Here is a 15,183-nt window from a genome sequence, read left to right on the forward strand (position 1 = left end):
CATAATCTCTAATGACATCCTTCAGAAATTCCATGTCAGGCATCGTGCTTCCGATGCTTGAACCAAAGATTGACTCACAGGAGCGCAAGCATGATTTTTACCCTTTTTATTGTTTCATATTCGCGCACTGGGAAACACGTGGTTTAACTGCTATATTTGATGCTACAATGAAAGCTTTATTATCCAGCATGCTGAAGAATATGGGGTCCTGGTAATGCCAAATTTCCACTAAACTAAGAGTTATACATACCAAAGAAATACCAATTTTCAAATAGAATACAATATATTGAATACAGTACAAAATAATATATGGTTCTTCTTCGAGTGTCGCCGTGGGTGCTCCACATTAGGTGTCGGGCTCGCCCGGTGCCGCAGATCGGATCTTCCAAGCAGTTCCTGCCGGACCGCGCATGCGCCGGTGCGCGCTGCTCCTTTGCGTGCTCCTGGCCACGTGCGCGATCCGGTCCCTGCCAGTTCCTCTTAACCGCCATCGGCTGCAGACGGAATCCGACTAGGCTATGGCCAAGTTAGCGTATTCAATGGTTTTAACTGTTTTCTTTAAAGTTTTCAAGTTCTTAGGCTACTGTTAAGTTAGCCAGCTGTTATTTTCAAAAAAAAAAAAAGAAACAAAAAGCGGGACGGCATTCAGTCCAGTCCTAGTAACAAGCGGAGCACCGGAGGCCAGGAGCCTAGGGCCATTAGCCCTCCTGCCGCAGCAGGCTATCCGAGAGGGGGAAAAACAGCACAGAGAAGGTGCTAAGTACCCATTAACAACTGAAAGACTCACCAACAATGTCCTCTTCAGGATTCAAGAAATGCGAGTCCTGCCGAGAGACAATGCCAGCGTCTGATGGGCACAGTCTCTGCATAAGGTGCCTGGGGGAGTCCCATGTCACGCAGAAATGCTCCTTCTGTGCAAAATTAACAGCCAGAGCAAGGAAGGACAGGGAGATGCGGCTTAAAATGCTGCTTTTCAACAAGGCCCTCCAGCCAGACGTGCCGGAGCGGCCGCAGCAGGAGGGACCCTCTGGGGCCCATAAAAGGAAAGCCGCCTCCCTCACCCCATCAGCGCAAAAACGGAAGGAAGTCTCCCCAGTCCGATCTCTACCGGCAGCAACAGCGAGCCGGACGGGAGGAGCGCACAGCCCCCAGCCGCAGCAACAGCTGATCGGCGGTGGCACGGAGAGCCACATGGAGGCGGCTCAGCCTCCGATAATCAAACAGCCACCCTGCACCGCAGGCAGGGCGGCGGCTAAACAAGCGCCGGTACCGGCGGCACCGCAAGCAGCAGCACCGACCCCCGGGGAACCGGAGGTGCAGAGCATGCAGGTACGCAGCCTGCAGGCACCGGAGGACACCACCCATGTGGCACCGCCTATGAGCGTGCAGAGCATGGCGCGGACGGGGCCGAGATCCCCTACACGTCAGAGGGCGGAGCTACCCCCTCAAGGGAGGGGGAAGGCTGCACACAAAGCAAGGCACCACAGCCCCTCTCCAGACAGGGCTGCACAGTTGCTATCTCTCAGCCCTCCGCTTAGGCTGCAGACTCCAACAAGAAGGCAGGGGTCCCCCCTAGCCTACCCGGAGCCCCCATCTCCATTTTTACAACCAGCCTCGCCCTGGCTGGGACCACCTTCACCCTTCCTGGGGTTTGAGCCGCTGGAGTACTATCACAAATCGCTCTCTCCAGTGTCGCAGGTCTCTTGACAATATCGCTCCCCCAGACGCAGAGGGTATGCACCAAGGGAGTGGTCTAAGTCACCTTCCCAAGAACAGTGCCCATGCTGCCATGGTCGCCCCTATCACGCGGGGCATAGACACCACTGGCAATCTACCAGGGAAAGATCCCCTCAGACGGTCCCGTATCCCTGAGGGCAATCGCGAACGGGGACAGAGACTCAAGTATATCAGGGGGAACTGGTTATGGATCCCCGAGATTTTCCCTTACAAGCTTCCAGCGAGCGGATGTACCATCACCAACAGGAACCGGAGGGGTCCAAAGAGGCGTACCCTACTGGTTCCTCGCTCTCCTCCCCGGCCGAGGCTACGGCCCCGGGGGACGTCCATCCTCCGGATGATCTCAAACAGTTTCAAGAGCTGTTTAAGAGGGTGGCCTTCACGCAAGGCATCCAGACATCAGAGGTGCAAGAGAAACACCATAAGCTCCTCAAAAATCTGAGACCTCCGGCTTCCTCCAAAATAGCAATACCGCTTGATGAAGCAATCTTGGAGTCCGCCACTACGATATGGCAGACCCCTGCAACTATTCCGCCTGTCCACAAGAGAGCAGATAAGAAATACTTCGTGCCGGCGAAGGGCATGGAGTTCCTGTTCAGCCACCCACAACCAAATTCCTTGGTGGTGGAGTCGTCGCAACAAAGATCAAAGACATCTCAATTCAAGACGGGAACAGACAAAGATGCCAAGAAGCTAGAGCTGTTCGGCAGAAAGGTCTACTCCTCCTCCACTCTACTGTTGCGAATGGCAAATTACGCAGCGCATTTAGCGAACCATAATTTCGACAATTACACTAGGTTAACCTCCCTCGTGGACTCGCTTCCAGAGGACAACAAACCAGTGCTCAAGGCCATCGTGCAAGAAGGCTATGCAGCCTCGAGGACGGGAGTTCAGATCGCCCTGGATGTTGCGGACACAGCAGCACGCTCCACAGCTACGGCAGTGGTGATGCGAAGGGAGTCCTGGCTCCAGACTTTGGGTATACCGAGGGATCTGCAGGCAAAGATAGTCGATCTTCCCTTCGACTCGCAGAAGCTGTTTGCTGAATCAACTGACTCAGTCCTTCATTCCAGTAAAGATTCAAGAGCCACACTTGGAACCCTGGGGATTTACACCCATCCATACAAAAAGAAAACGTACTACCCTCAACAAAGACGGTACCAGTACCAGCAACAGCGTCCCCAGTACCACAGGGGTTACGAGCAAGGGCGACATCAACAGCACCAGCAGTACAGAACTCCCAGGCGACGTTCCCAACGGAGCCGTGCGTCCTCGGGGCAGGGCCAAAGGCCACAAGTTTGACACACAGATCCAGGGCTGCGCCATCACTACCATCGCACAAGGTCATCCGAAGCGGCTATTCCACCATCGCCTCGGACCATTCTACGATCAGTGGCAAAGGATCACCACAGACAAATGGGTGCTGGAGATCATAGCCACGGGGTACGCCATCCCCTTCCAGTCGCTCCCACCGCCACGACCTCTACCCAGGCCCCACCTCCTGGAGGCCTCCTACGTAGCGAGGCTCAAGCAGGAGGTAGACCATCTCATGCTCATAGGGGCAGTGGAAAGAGTGCCGGAGCAACTGCAAGGAAAAGGGTTCTACTCGAGGTACTTCCTCACGGAGAAAAAGACAGGAGGCTGGAGGCCCATCTTAGATGTTCGAGGCCTCAACCGGTACCTGCGCACGCAACGTTTTCGGATGATCACAATCACCTCCATCCTTACGGCACTGGACGATGGAGATTGGTTCACAGCCCTCAACTTACAAGACGCGTATTTTCACATAACTATCCATCCGGCTCACCGACGATTCCTCCGGTTCATGGTAGGCAAAGAACATTTTCAATACAAGGTCCTACCGTTTGGCCACTCCTCGGCCCCCAGAGTCTTTACCAAGACCTTGGCAGTGGTGTCAGCCTACCTGCACAGACGGGGTATTTATATTCCCATATCTGGACGACTGCCTACTCAAAGGGGCCTCGAAGGAAGAGGTACTACGCATGATACGCGTCACGGCAGGCACGTTCTCTTCGCTCGGCCTGGTGATCAATCTGGCAAAATCAAAGATAGACCCCACACAGGACATAGAGTTCATAGGGGCACACATAGATTCCATTACAGCGAGAGTGTATCTACCAGAGACTCGCTTTCGGGCCATAGGCTCCCTCGTGCAGGTCATCACCTTCAGCCCTACGGTGCCGGTCCTGACGTGCTTACAGCTGCTGGGCCACATGGCAGCAGCGACATTCATAGTACAGAACGCCAGGTTACACATGCGCAGCATGCAGCACTGGCTGGTGAGCGTATACAAACCGGCAGCACACACCGTCCACAGGGTGGTGTTGCCCACAGCAGAGGTGCGCAAATCCCTGCAATGGTGGGTAAATCCCAAGAACTTGCTAACAGGGGTACCCTTCCACCAACCACAAATATTGGTTTTTCTTACTACAGATGCCTCCCTCATAGGGTGGGGATCACACATGGGCGAAGAGGTGACTCAAGGGCTGTGGTCCTCCACGGAGCAGTCACTGCACATACATATACTGGAGCTCAGAGCAGTGTTCAACACCTGCAGACACTTTTGAGACCATATACAAGGCAAAGTTGCCGGGATCAGTACAGACAATACCTCCACCATGTTTTATATAAATCAGCAAGGAGGAGCTCGGTCCCGTGCCTTATGTGCGGAAGCAGTCCGGTTATGGAACTGGTGCATCGCCAACAATATAATCTTGAAAGCCTCGTACTTACCAGGTGCTCACAATGTGAAGGCAGACCAGCTGAGCAGGCGTTTCGCACTCACACACGAGTGGCAGATCCGTCCCGATCTGCTACGACCGATTTTTCACGCATGGGGTTTTCCCCAGATAGACCTGTTTGCCACTCAACACAACAAGAAGTGCCCACGATTCTGCTCCAGGGCAGGACTGGGACAGGGGTCCCTGGGGGACGCATTCGCGATCTCGTGGAGGGGCCCCCTGCTTTACGCTTTTCCTCCCACAGTGCTGATCCACAAAGTCTTGCAGAAAGCCAGGAGGGAAGGAGCCCGAATGATCCTGATAGTCGCAACGTGGGATCGACAGCAATGGTTACCCTACTCCTGTGCATGTCGGACCGTCCACCGATGCCCCTTCCGGTGGTGCCGGATCTGCTCATGCAAGCCCAAGGGTCCATGGTGCATCCGCACCCCCAAGGCCTGCGACTACAAGCGTGGTTAATCCATGGCTCAGCTCCCGAGAGAGCACATGTACGGAGGAAGTGCAACAAGTCCTAGAAAGTAGCAGGAGGACTTCCACCAGGAAGACCTACAAGCAGAAATGGACTCGCTTCACGGCATGGTGTTCTACCAAACAGCTAGCCCCCCTTTCGGTGCCTATACCTGTAATATTAGAGTATTTACTGGACCTCAAGAGAGGAGGACTCTCTCTATCCTCGTTAAAGGTCCACCTTGCCACCATTTCGGCGTTCAGACACGAAGAGGAAGGGCACACGGTGTTCGCCCATCCCATGGTTACTGGGTTCCTCAAAGGGTTGGTAAATCTATACCCCCCTTGGAAACCGCTTCCACCTTCGTGGAACTTGGACCTGGTGCTTAATGTGCTAACGGGACCACCGTTCGAGCCTTTGGCCACGGTTTTCCTCCGCCTCCTTACGATAAAGACGACTTTTCTTCTCGCAATCACGTCAGCTCGCAGGGTGAGCGAGCTTGCGGCAATTATGGCAACGCCACCCTGCACTGTTTTTTCCAAGGAGGCGGTAACGATACGGCTGCATCCAGCCTTTGTTCCTAAAGTTTCTTCTGAGTTTCATATTAACAAACCTATTGTTTTACCCTCGTTTTATCCAAAGCCTCATAACTCTAACAAAGAGGCGCGCCTACACCTCCTGAACGTGAGGAGGGCGCTAGCCTTCTATATAGACAGGACCAAGTCCTTCCGGAAAACGGATAGACTCCTAGTCTCTCTCGCTCCCAAATGGAAAGGAGAAGGTCTCTCTTCGCAGAGAATCTCGAAGCACATCTTATCCTGCATAAAAATGTGCTACAAACTCAAAAAGACTCCTTTACTGGCCACTCCCAGGGCTCATTCCACTTGGGCGGTGGCGGCATCAACAGCCTTTTTCAAGGGCGTTGCGCTAAAAGACATTTGCAGAGCGGCGACCTGGTCATCCTATGACACCTTCGCCAAACATTACGCCCTTCACAGGGTATTGCAAGAGGATACCCGTCTGTCGACAGAGGTCCTCTCGGGGACAAGCTGCACATACTCCGATTACCCACCTCCTATCTTGGGTTACTGCTGGGTAGTCACCTAATGTGGAGCACCCACGGGGACACTCAAAGAAGAAAGAAAGGTTACTCACCGTAGTAACGGTGGTTCTTCGAGATGTGTCCCCGTGGGTGCTCCACTAGCCGCCCATCCTCCCCGCTTCGGATCTCTGTTTAGTGTTTTGCAGGAGCATCCGAGGCGGTTGGTCAAGGAACTGGCGGGGACCGGATCGCGCAGGTGGCCAGGAGCGCGCAAGGGAGGAGCGCGCACCGGCGCATGCGCGGTCCGGCAGAAACTGCTTGGAAGATCCGATCTGCAGCGCCGAGCGAGCCCTACAGCTAATGTGGAGCACCCACGGGGACACATCACAAAGAACCACCGTTACTACGGTGAGTAACCTTTCTGTGCTCATCAATTCAATAGTAGTACTGCACTGCAGAGTGGTTGGTTTCTTGAAGCACTTAGGTATATACAAGTAATATATACAGTAGGTTATCTTATGTCACTGCATATCACTTTGGGCAGCATGGGGTATACAAATGATTGGTAAAATACACTTAACCCTAAAACTGTACTAAACATAATTTAATCTTTCTTTGATTCAGAAGGCACTTCAGGATCTTGCAGTTCCTCAGGTTCATGATTATCAACATCAATTGTCATTTTTGCACAAAAATAGACTGCAGAATGTTCAATTGCATAACCTCTTAGACAATATATTAGTCTTGGTTACGAGATGGAAGATTCATATTGGGAGATACAAGTTGAACCTCTCTAGTCTGGTGACCTCAGGGCTTGACTGGTGCCAAAACACAGAATTTGCCGAACCATGGGAGGTCAATTCTTTCAAGCAGTGGAAGTGTTGATAATACTCCTAACTGGGCTTTTAAGACATTAACTAGTAAATTAGAGCTCAATAACAGCACAGAAGACTGAGAGCCAGGACTGGTGGCTGTAAACAAACTTTATGGGACCACGGGAAATGTGCCTATGCTCATGATAAGTGGACGTCTGGCAAAATAATACCACGCTGGACCACAGATGTTACCAGACCAGAGTGTGCAACACTAGAGAGGTTCAACCTGTATGAGAAATGCTGGTCACTAGAACTTTCCAGTTTGTAAAGTTCCGAGTAACACAGTTTTTAGTGTACTGTGTCGTCAGAGTTGCCACCAGCGTGGTGCTCTGCTCTCTCCAATGTATCGCTCGGCTGCGTGCGTGCGTTCCCTCTGTGCGCTGCCCCAGCTCTGCAGATAGCTGACACAGCAGACTCGAAGAGAACCCCCAATGACCACAGAGGCTAGTAAGGTGCGAAGGCACGTCGGCCAGGTTTGTTGCCGTATTGGATACAATAGTAGTTCCCTGTAGATTTCTTAGTCTAAGTCAGGGCATACTACAAATATTCACCCACAGTCAATGGACTCGGCTCAGTCAGTGGCGGGACTTTCCACTGCCCCCTCGGCCGGACCCAGACCACATCCCAAGATTACATTCTTATACACAGGTACAAACAACTTACACATCACTCCTGACGTATTGAGGTACACCCCTTCTACGTAGTTAGGTGCCGCCTCCCCCTTTGTACATGTTGGTTTGAACAAAACAACTCTATCCATCATATTATCCTTTTGTCCCTGTCATTGGGATGTATTGGCGTATTCTTTCTTATTTGTGGGATGTTCCAGGGTAGGGAGTTCTTGTACCATGTACCTGTCATACTACCCTTTTGCCCCTGTCATTGGGATGGATTGGCCTATTCTTTCTTATCTGTGCAATGTTCCGGGGTAGGGAGTTCTGGTAGCATGTACCTACTTCAATATGCTAGGTATATATGTTTATGCACCAGCAACCCTCTTCTTGCCATCTTCTGTGAGTAATGCATTCCTTTACCTCACAGCTGCACTTTGCTTTCTGTTAGCCAAGTCTTGACCATTACTTTGGTTCAGGCCTAAGGCCTCATACTGGGCCTGTACTTACTACATACTGTACTTCATCGTATTTCAGGTTTCTTTGCCTTCTTTGTCATTCAGCTAATATTTTCTTTGTCTTTCACCCCGAAGTGCTAATGGAACATTCCGATATAACATGAGAAAACAAACATATTTTGCATGGCAACACTCAAGTGAACAACCAGCTGAGCTTTTAAAAAACAAAACAAAACAAAAAAAAAACTTTGCTTTTCTGTAGGTTATAGATTAACTTCCAGTTAATCGAAGTTTGCCATTCTAATGAGCTGTGACAAAAGAGAAGTTTTTCCTTTCAACTTCATATTGCGTTTTTTGTCATCGTAAGGCAAATCTAAAGGAAGGCCTTAGGGACTGTAGCCAGCTTTCATTATCAGTGCATGACCGCTTTGTAACTAACTTCATCTTTAATATCCAAGGAGATTTGCACACTGTAGTCTATTTCTTTCTTCTTGTTTTCAATAATTTACCTGTGAGGTGCGATTCACAACTGTTAGTGTGCAAAGATCTGTTTGTTTGTCAAACCTCAAGATATGTGCAGCATGTAAGGAAAGCATTAATTTTTTATTTGCTTCTTGAGAAAGCTAAGCAGTAAACTGTCTCTGCTGAAAACAAGAAGAGGCTTACTTCAGTGAACTCTAATAAGCGCAAGGGGGGGCCACGTATTCAGATTTTGCATCAGCTCACTCCCCAAACAACAGTTAATTTTCTTCAATGAAACTGTTTCTCTGTCAGGAGGGAGAATCATTTGTACAAATAAGCTCAATTGAACTTTTCATCTGATCTTCAAAGTGATGGCCAGGAAAAAAAAGAATTAACCTGAAAGCTGTTGGGTGCGCTACCAACAAATTTACTTAGGATTTTGTTTGTGTTGTGTATTTAGTCCCAGAGTAGCTTATAATTAAGGTTTTGGCTAATTTCACAAAGGTACTCTAATTATACTATTTAAGGGAAATCTTAAATTATTCCCATGTGGACTCATCCTTGCCCAAATATTTTGCCATATTATAGAGAATTACATACGTTTCCCATCTTTTTTATGTTTATTTATGCTGATCATTAAATAGACTATTTCATGATCTCTTCTAGAACAAAGATACAGAATTAATATTCCTAGAGAAATAGGTACACCATTCTTTATTAACACTTTTTATACAAAAGCAATATCATTTGTCCTCCAACCTTTTTTTCTTCTTTAAGCCTTTATTCCCTTCTATGGTAACATCTTACTGTTTTCTAAGTAACACAAATATTTTAGCCCCAACAGTGCTGCATAACTACCCGTTGACTGCTCTCATGACTCTTTGTGCATGAAAAAGCATTTCCTAACATCTGCTCAAAAGCAGTTTTGTTTTGTTTTCCTCCTATGATTTTTCACTTATACCCCTTTGTCCTAGTGTCCTGGGTAAAAAGTAGAAACTTAATTTTAAGATTTTTATGTACTTTAATCAAATCCACTTTTACCATAATCGCAAAGAAGACAGCTACCATATTAAACATGATCACTCAGCCTGTCTCTTATACCTTCTGCTTTACTCTGTAAAATGTAATCCTTTTTTTTCTTTTGTATTACAGTGATCATTTTTACAAAGAAAAGTGGATGACAAAACCTTCTTGTAGAAGAAAATAATTCTGAACCTTTTCAGTAAAGACTGAAAATAAATCTGCTTAAATAAAAGTACAGCAATCCATATGGTATATTGGTATAAATCATAGAATATTAGAACTGGAAGGGACCTTGAGAGGTGATCGAGTCCTGTTCCCTGCCCTCGCAGCAGGACCAAACACCATCCAGACCATCCCCGATATCTAACCTTCTCTTAAATATCTCCAGTCATGGCTATTGCACAACCTCCCTAGGCAGTTTATTCCAGTGTTTAACCAGTGCTTTGAGAAGGAAATATGCGTACCTTTACAAATGTGCTGTAGTTACCCACTACAGGATTTTTATTCTTAACTCTGAAATTTCTTTGTTTTGGAACATTTAAATATTGTAAGTAGCTGTTAATATGCAGGATTTTAAGAGCAATGCATAGTTATGTTGAATATGCACAATTAATGATATATACCATGGTTTCCCAAACTGGGGAGTGTGCCTCCCAGGGGGGTGGGGCGAGGTGAGGTGACCCAACCCCTCCCATCACCCGCGCCTCCCTGACTCCAAGAAAGAGTTGGCCTGTGCTTCCACATCTCAGCCCCTGCCATTTTACGTGGGCGACCCGGTGCAGCCGCTATAAAAGGCAGGCAGCTGGCAAAGACCCACGTTGGAGCTAGCTGTCTCCTGCAAAGGAGTGTGGGTTGGGTGGAAGAGAGGATGATGAGGTTGGGATTAGATGGGGGGTGGGGGGGCCTGGCTCGCGGGAAAAGGCTGGAGGAGGATGGAGTAAGAGTGGGAGGCTGGTGGTGCCTGGTTTTGGGGGAGGGGAGGGGCAGGGCTTAGGCAGGCGACTCACCAGGCTCGGGTGGCTGGCCCCAGCAGCATGGAGCTCAGGCAGCTGACCCTCAGCTTGGATGGCTGCTCGGGAGGCTGGCGGGAGAGCAGGCAACTTACTCTGGTGGCTGGTGCGGGGGCAGGTAGTTCTGGCAGCGCAGGGCTTGGGAAGGTGGGCGGTTGGCACAGGCTGCTTTGGCGGCTGGTGCAGGCATCTGTGGCAGCTGGCACGGGGCTCAGGCAGCTGGCCAGCTGCGGCTGCACCAGGCACTCACAATGTGGGGGCTGTTGCCGTTAGCCTGGCAGGTACATAGTTGGCCTCTGGGCTGGGATGGGGTCTGCACAGTATCCGGCACCGTGGCAAGGACTGCAGTTGGTGTCTGCAGGGCCTGGGCCACGCCTGCAGCTCTGGGGCCATGCCATCAGTCCATTCAGGGTGGAGCCAGGGGCTAGGGCCATGTCCAGCATGGGGCTGGAACCAGCCTTCACAGCCTGTGACTGGAGTGGTGTTGGCCCAGCAGGGGTTAAGGTCCGGCAGGAGGTAAGGGGGCCCTGGCAGTGGGGAGGCACTAAGGCTCTGCTGGTTGTCTCAGGGCAGGGCAGCACAGCTCCACTGAGTCTGCTCTCTATTTTCCAGGCAACTTTTCTGTCAACCCCATTCATCAATTAGTACACAATCCATTCAACATTCATGTTAATATATTGCCAGAAGTATTGCAAGAAAAAGCACTTGAAATAAAATACAATTCAAGTGCAAAAGATAATTTCGAAAACTCAAGCTTGGAGGAATTTTGGATAAAATATTTCCAATGTTGGAGAAGAAGCGCTACATATTATTCTTTCATTTTTGTCAATGTACCTCTGTGAAAAAAGCTTTTCAAGTTTAGTCACGTGAAAAACGAAACAAAGAAATTGACTTAATGTCAGAAATGATTGGCGTTGCGCACTTTCATTTTTCAAACCTAGGATTTTCTAACTTGTGAAGAAAATGCAGTCATCTTCCATGTTAAATTCATTTTGTTTCTGCTGTTTCTGATGTTAAATTACATTTTTATTAAATTTTTGGGCCAAGAAAAACTATTCATCCTTATTTTTAATTTTAAATAACATTTGTATATCACCTTTTTCTGTTTGTTTTAAATTACAAATTAAATTTCTTGTTAGAAGTGGGGTTGGATGATGGCAAAAGAAATGGGTTGCGGGGTATGAGGTTGTCTCAAAAATCAAAAGGAGGGGGCGTGATGCCAAAAAGTTGTGCAGTTACTCACACTTGAGCGTCATGGAGACAATTATAAATATGTTCTTGTAAATGTTTGTGCCACAAGTGATTTGCTTCAAACCTCTTATTCCAGTAAAATTAGTTATCTAGAGGAGGCTGAGCACACAGTATTAATTATATATTGTAAATACTTGTGAAACAATGTTGTTGACACATTTGGAGAGCACAAGATATATTCACATAAACATTGATTAAATAATCTCAAATAACAGACAAAAAGATTAAATTTTCTAAATAAATGTTATTTGAAATAGCTTACCCAGCTCTGTTTACAATGTTCACCTGAAGAACTGATTAACAAAAATTATGAATTATTGTAAAATCCTAAAGTAGCTGTCACACAGTTATTTGAGAGGATGACGAGACGATGAATGGAGGCTAAGACATGATCACAAACTTGAGTGTTTCTAGGAGAAACTGCTTTATATAGAAGGTAACTTAGGCTATGTCTAGATTGCAGGCTTTTGTTGTGAGCCTGGATGGATCCTGACTGATGTCTGCCACTCTAGGAGCCCTCTGCCAACACTATGGTAATCCTCATTCCACGAGGAAGAAGGGAGGTGTCAGCAGAGGGGGTTTTCCCAACATTTGGCTCCATGTAGGTGGGTCAAATGTTGGGAAAGGCTCTCACGACAGAACTTTTGACAGGAGATACTCAAATGATTTGTGCAATTTGCACATTTTTTGCCTATGGATTTCTTCAATCTAGACACATCCTCAGTCAGTAGAAGCAGCTCTCAAGGGCAGTAGTAACAAATGAACACATTAAAAATGGTGAAAGTATTGAAATAAAATAAAATATTGGAGACCTTAAATATTAGAAGCTTGATGGATTGACTTTGGTTTGTCATATGGCCTATTTTCTCATATTGATATAATATTGGTTTCATGTCAGTGCTGTTAGTGTTGGGAGAATTTGGGGGATGGGAGGTTTTGAGGGGGGCAGTTCCCTTCCTTCAACATGGCTTATTTTCTACCATGAGCCATCTTGAAGGAGGGGAGCTGCCCCCAGCTTGTCCTCTCAGTTTTAAACAAGGCAGTTCTGGGCAGCCAACATTTTCATCAGATGATGGGCCTGATCCTGAAGTCCTCACTCTGGCAAAATTCTTTTTCGCTTCAGTTGAGATTTTTGTCTGAAAGCAGGATCAGGCCAAATATAAATTTTCAAATACATTTTTCAGGTTGTTTTCTATGCTATGCCTTTCTACTACAAAATATGGAGCGTTCTTCAGTGTGGCCACAGTATTTGAATGGCTACTGGGCTACTAGTTTGTTAATCTGTGACATTTCTCGTTTCTTTTGTTTTGTTTTTTTTTCCTTAAGTTTGTGAGGATTTGCTTAAATTGCTGTTTGTGAAGTTGCAATGAAATGAAGTCTCTGCCGGTTGCGATCAAATGTGCAGAGGCAGAACTGTCCAAGAATAAAAAGGATAAAATATTGATTTTTTTTCCCTTTCTGTCAAAATACTGTTGCTTTTAATGGTGTGCTTGGTGATACAGTGGTGCAGCAAATACAATTCTTAAGGTGTATTGTTCAGAGGTGCTCTGAACCTTGAATTCCATTGATGATGTGGAGCTGTGCGCGCCTAGGACCTCTGGGGGAAAAAAAAGTTATTAGCTAATGGATGCTATAAAGGTTGGTGTTATTTCAGGATACGTCTACATAGAGAGAAGTCCCACAACACAGCTGTGGCTGGCACGCGTCAGCTGACTTGGACTCACAGAGCTCTGACTGAAGGCCTAAAAATTGTTATGCAAACATCTGGGCTCGGAATGGAGTCAGAGTTCTTGGACCCATCACTCCTTCGGGGTTCCAGAGCTCAATCTTCAACTGATCCAGGCCTTCTGTGGCTTTTTTTTTTTTTTGTTTGTTTATTTTTATCCAGAATAGTCCCATAGGCCTGTTACTTGGAAAATGTATTGTAATGTGAGCAAATAAAATGCATATTTCTTCACTGCAGCAAGCAAAGGGGAGGGGGAAGATTATATGCAGGGCTCCTACATCCTGGGCGAGTGCCCTAACCTTTAGAGTAGAAATTATAAGGAGCCCACCAATCTCATCATCATGATTACCACCTCCTCCTTGTCAGAAGGTTTTGTTTACTCCAGCGCAAAATTGCCAGGCTTATTTCAGAAGTTATTTCATGTGTTGGAAACAAGTCACCGAAATGTTTGAGTGAGCAGCTGGCAAACAGATACGGTATTGCCAATGTTCAGAGAACTTGGAATTTTATTTGGGTTCAGAGGTACCATGCTGGGCTCCTTTTTACCTTAGATATGTACCTCCTTATTTGTAGGTTTGAGCTAAGTCATTTTAATAATTTGGGCAGACGGAGAGTCTGATTTTTTTTTTAAATGTAAGAAATTCAGACAGATAGCTTCCCTTAGTGTCATTGCAGCTCTAAATTGCCTTGATTCCTTTGAAAATCTCAACACAACATTTTAGAAAGTGTAAGTTAAACTGCAGTTAAAACCAACAGCATGCTACTTGCCAATCTCAAATTTCTCTCTATGACAGTCTGATGTAGGCCCATTATTTTGCCTACATGAGCCCAAGGGGTTGCTCTAGAATAATTTCATGAATCTCCATCTCCCCATAGCTGCTACCTGCTGTTTAGTTGTAAAGAACTATTTCAATATTTCTAATCATCTCTCTCTCTGTCTCTCTCAAACCTATTAGTATTTCATGTTGCTCTCTCTCTAAGGGTTGTATAGATTGCTACATGTTCAGGATCGTTAAGTACTAACTTTTTTTTTCATTCCCCTTATTGGATACATGATAAAATAGATTAACACCTCATTTTATTACTTGGTTGGTAGGCACTGTATATTTTGAAACCTCACTTTTACATGTATCTAATCTAGGTAGAAATCAGCTTCATTTGTGAAAAATAATATCCTTCAGTAATTCTTTACAACAGATGATTCTCCACCTCCCCAAGCTGTAATATTCTGACTATATGTGTAGATGATTTTTTTCTTATAGGAAAAGAAACTACAGTTTTTGACTGAGGCTATGTTTAGACTACAGGAATCTGGCAGCAGAAGTTTTTGTCAGAAGATATCTTCTGACAAAACTTCTGTCCTCAGATAGTGGCCAGACCGCCAAAGTGGATCGAAAGAATAATCTGCTCAGTTGACAGAGAGCAGATGGGTGGCCCAGCCACTCTGTCAGCAAAACAGCCAGCTGAAGTCACCCAGTGTCCTGTCAGTTGACACAAGGACCCATGGAACATCCAGACAGGCTTTTTGTCAGCAGATCTCTGTCAAAAGACACTTTCTTCCTTGTGGCATGTGAGGTATAACTGTTGACAAAACTGCTGCATTCTGTTGACTTACTGCAGACAGAACGCTCTTGGGAATCTGGACGCTCTCTGGGTTATGTCAACAAAATGGCCATCTTGTCGACAAAACCCTCTAGTATAGACATAGCCTAAGTAAAGTTCACTCAATACATCAAATGCATATGAATCTCTCTTCAGCAAGCAGAAGGGTAGCCTCA

The 15,183-nt window shown here is 46.8% G+C and overlaps 1 protein-coding gene across 4 annotated transcripts in view; it reads left to right on the top strand.

The window, feature by feature from the left end:
* The window catches only part of DIAPH2 (diaphanous related formin 2), an 829,633-nt gene that overhangs the window by 599,226 nt on the left and 215,224 nt on the right, over nucleotides 1-15,183 (top strand). The window lies entirely within an intron of this gene.

The sequence above is a fragment of the Carettochelys insculpta genome, chromosome 13, assembly GCF_033958435.1.
Source record: "Carettochelys insculpta isolate YL-2023 chromosome 13, ASM3395843v1, whole genome shotgun sequence".
Classification (NCBI taxonomy): Eukaryota; Metazoa; Chordata; order Testudines; family Carettochelyidae; genus Carettochelys; species Carettochelys insculpta.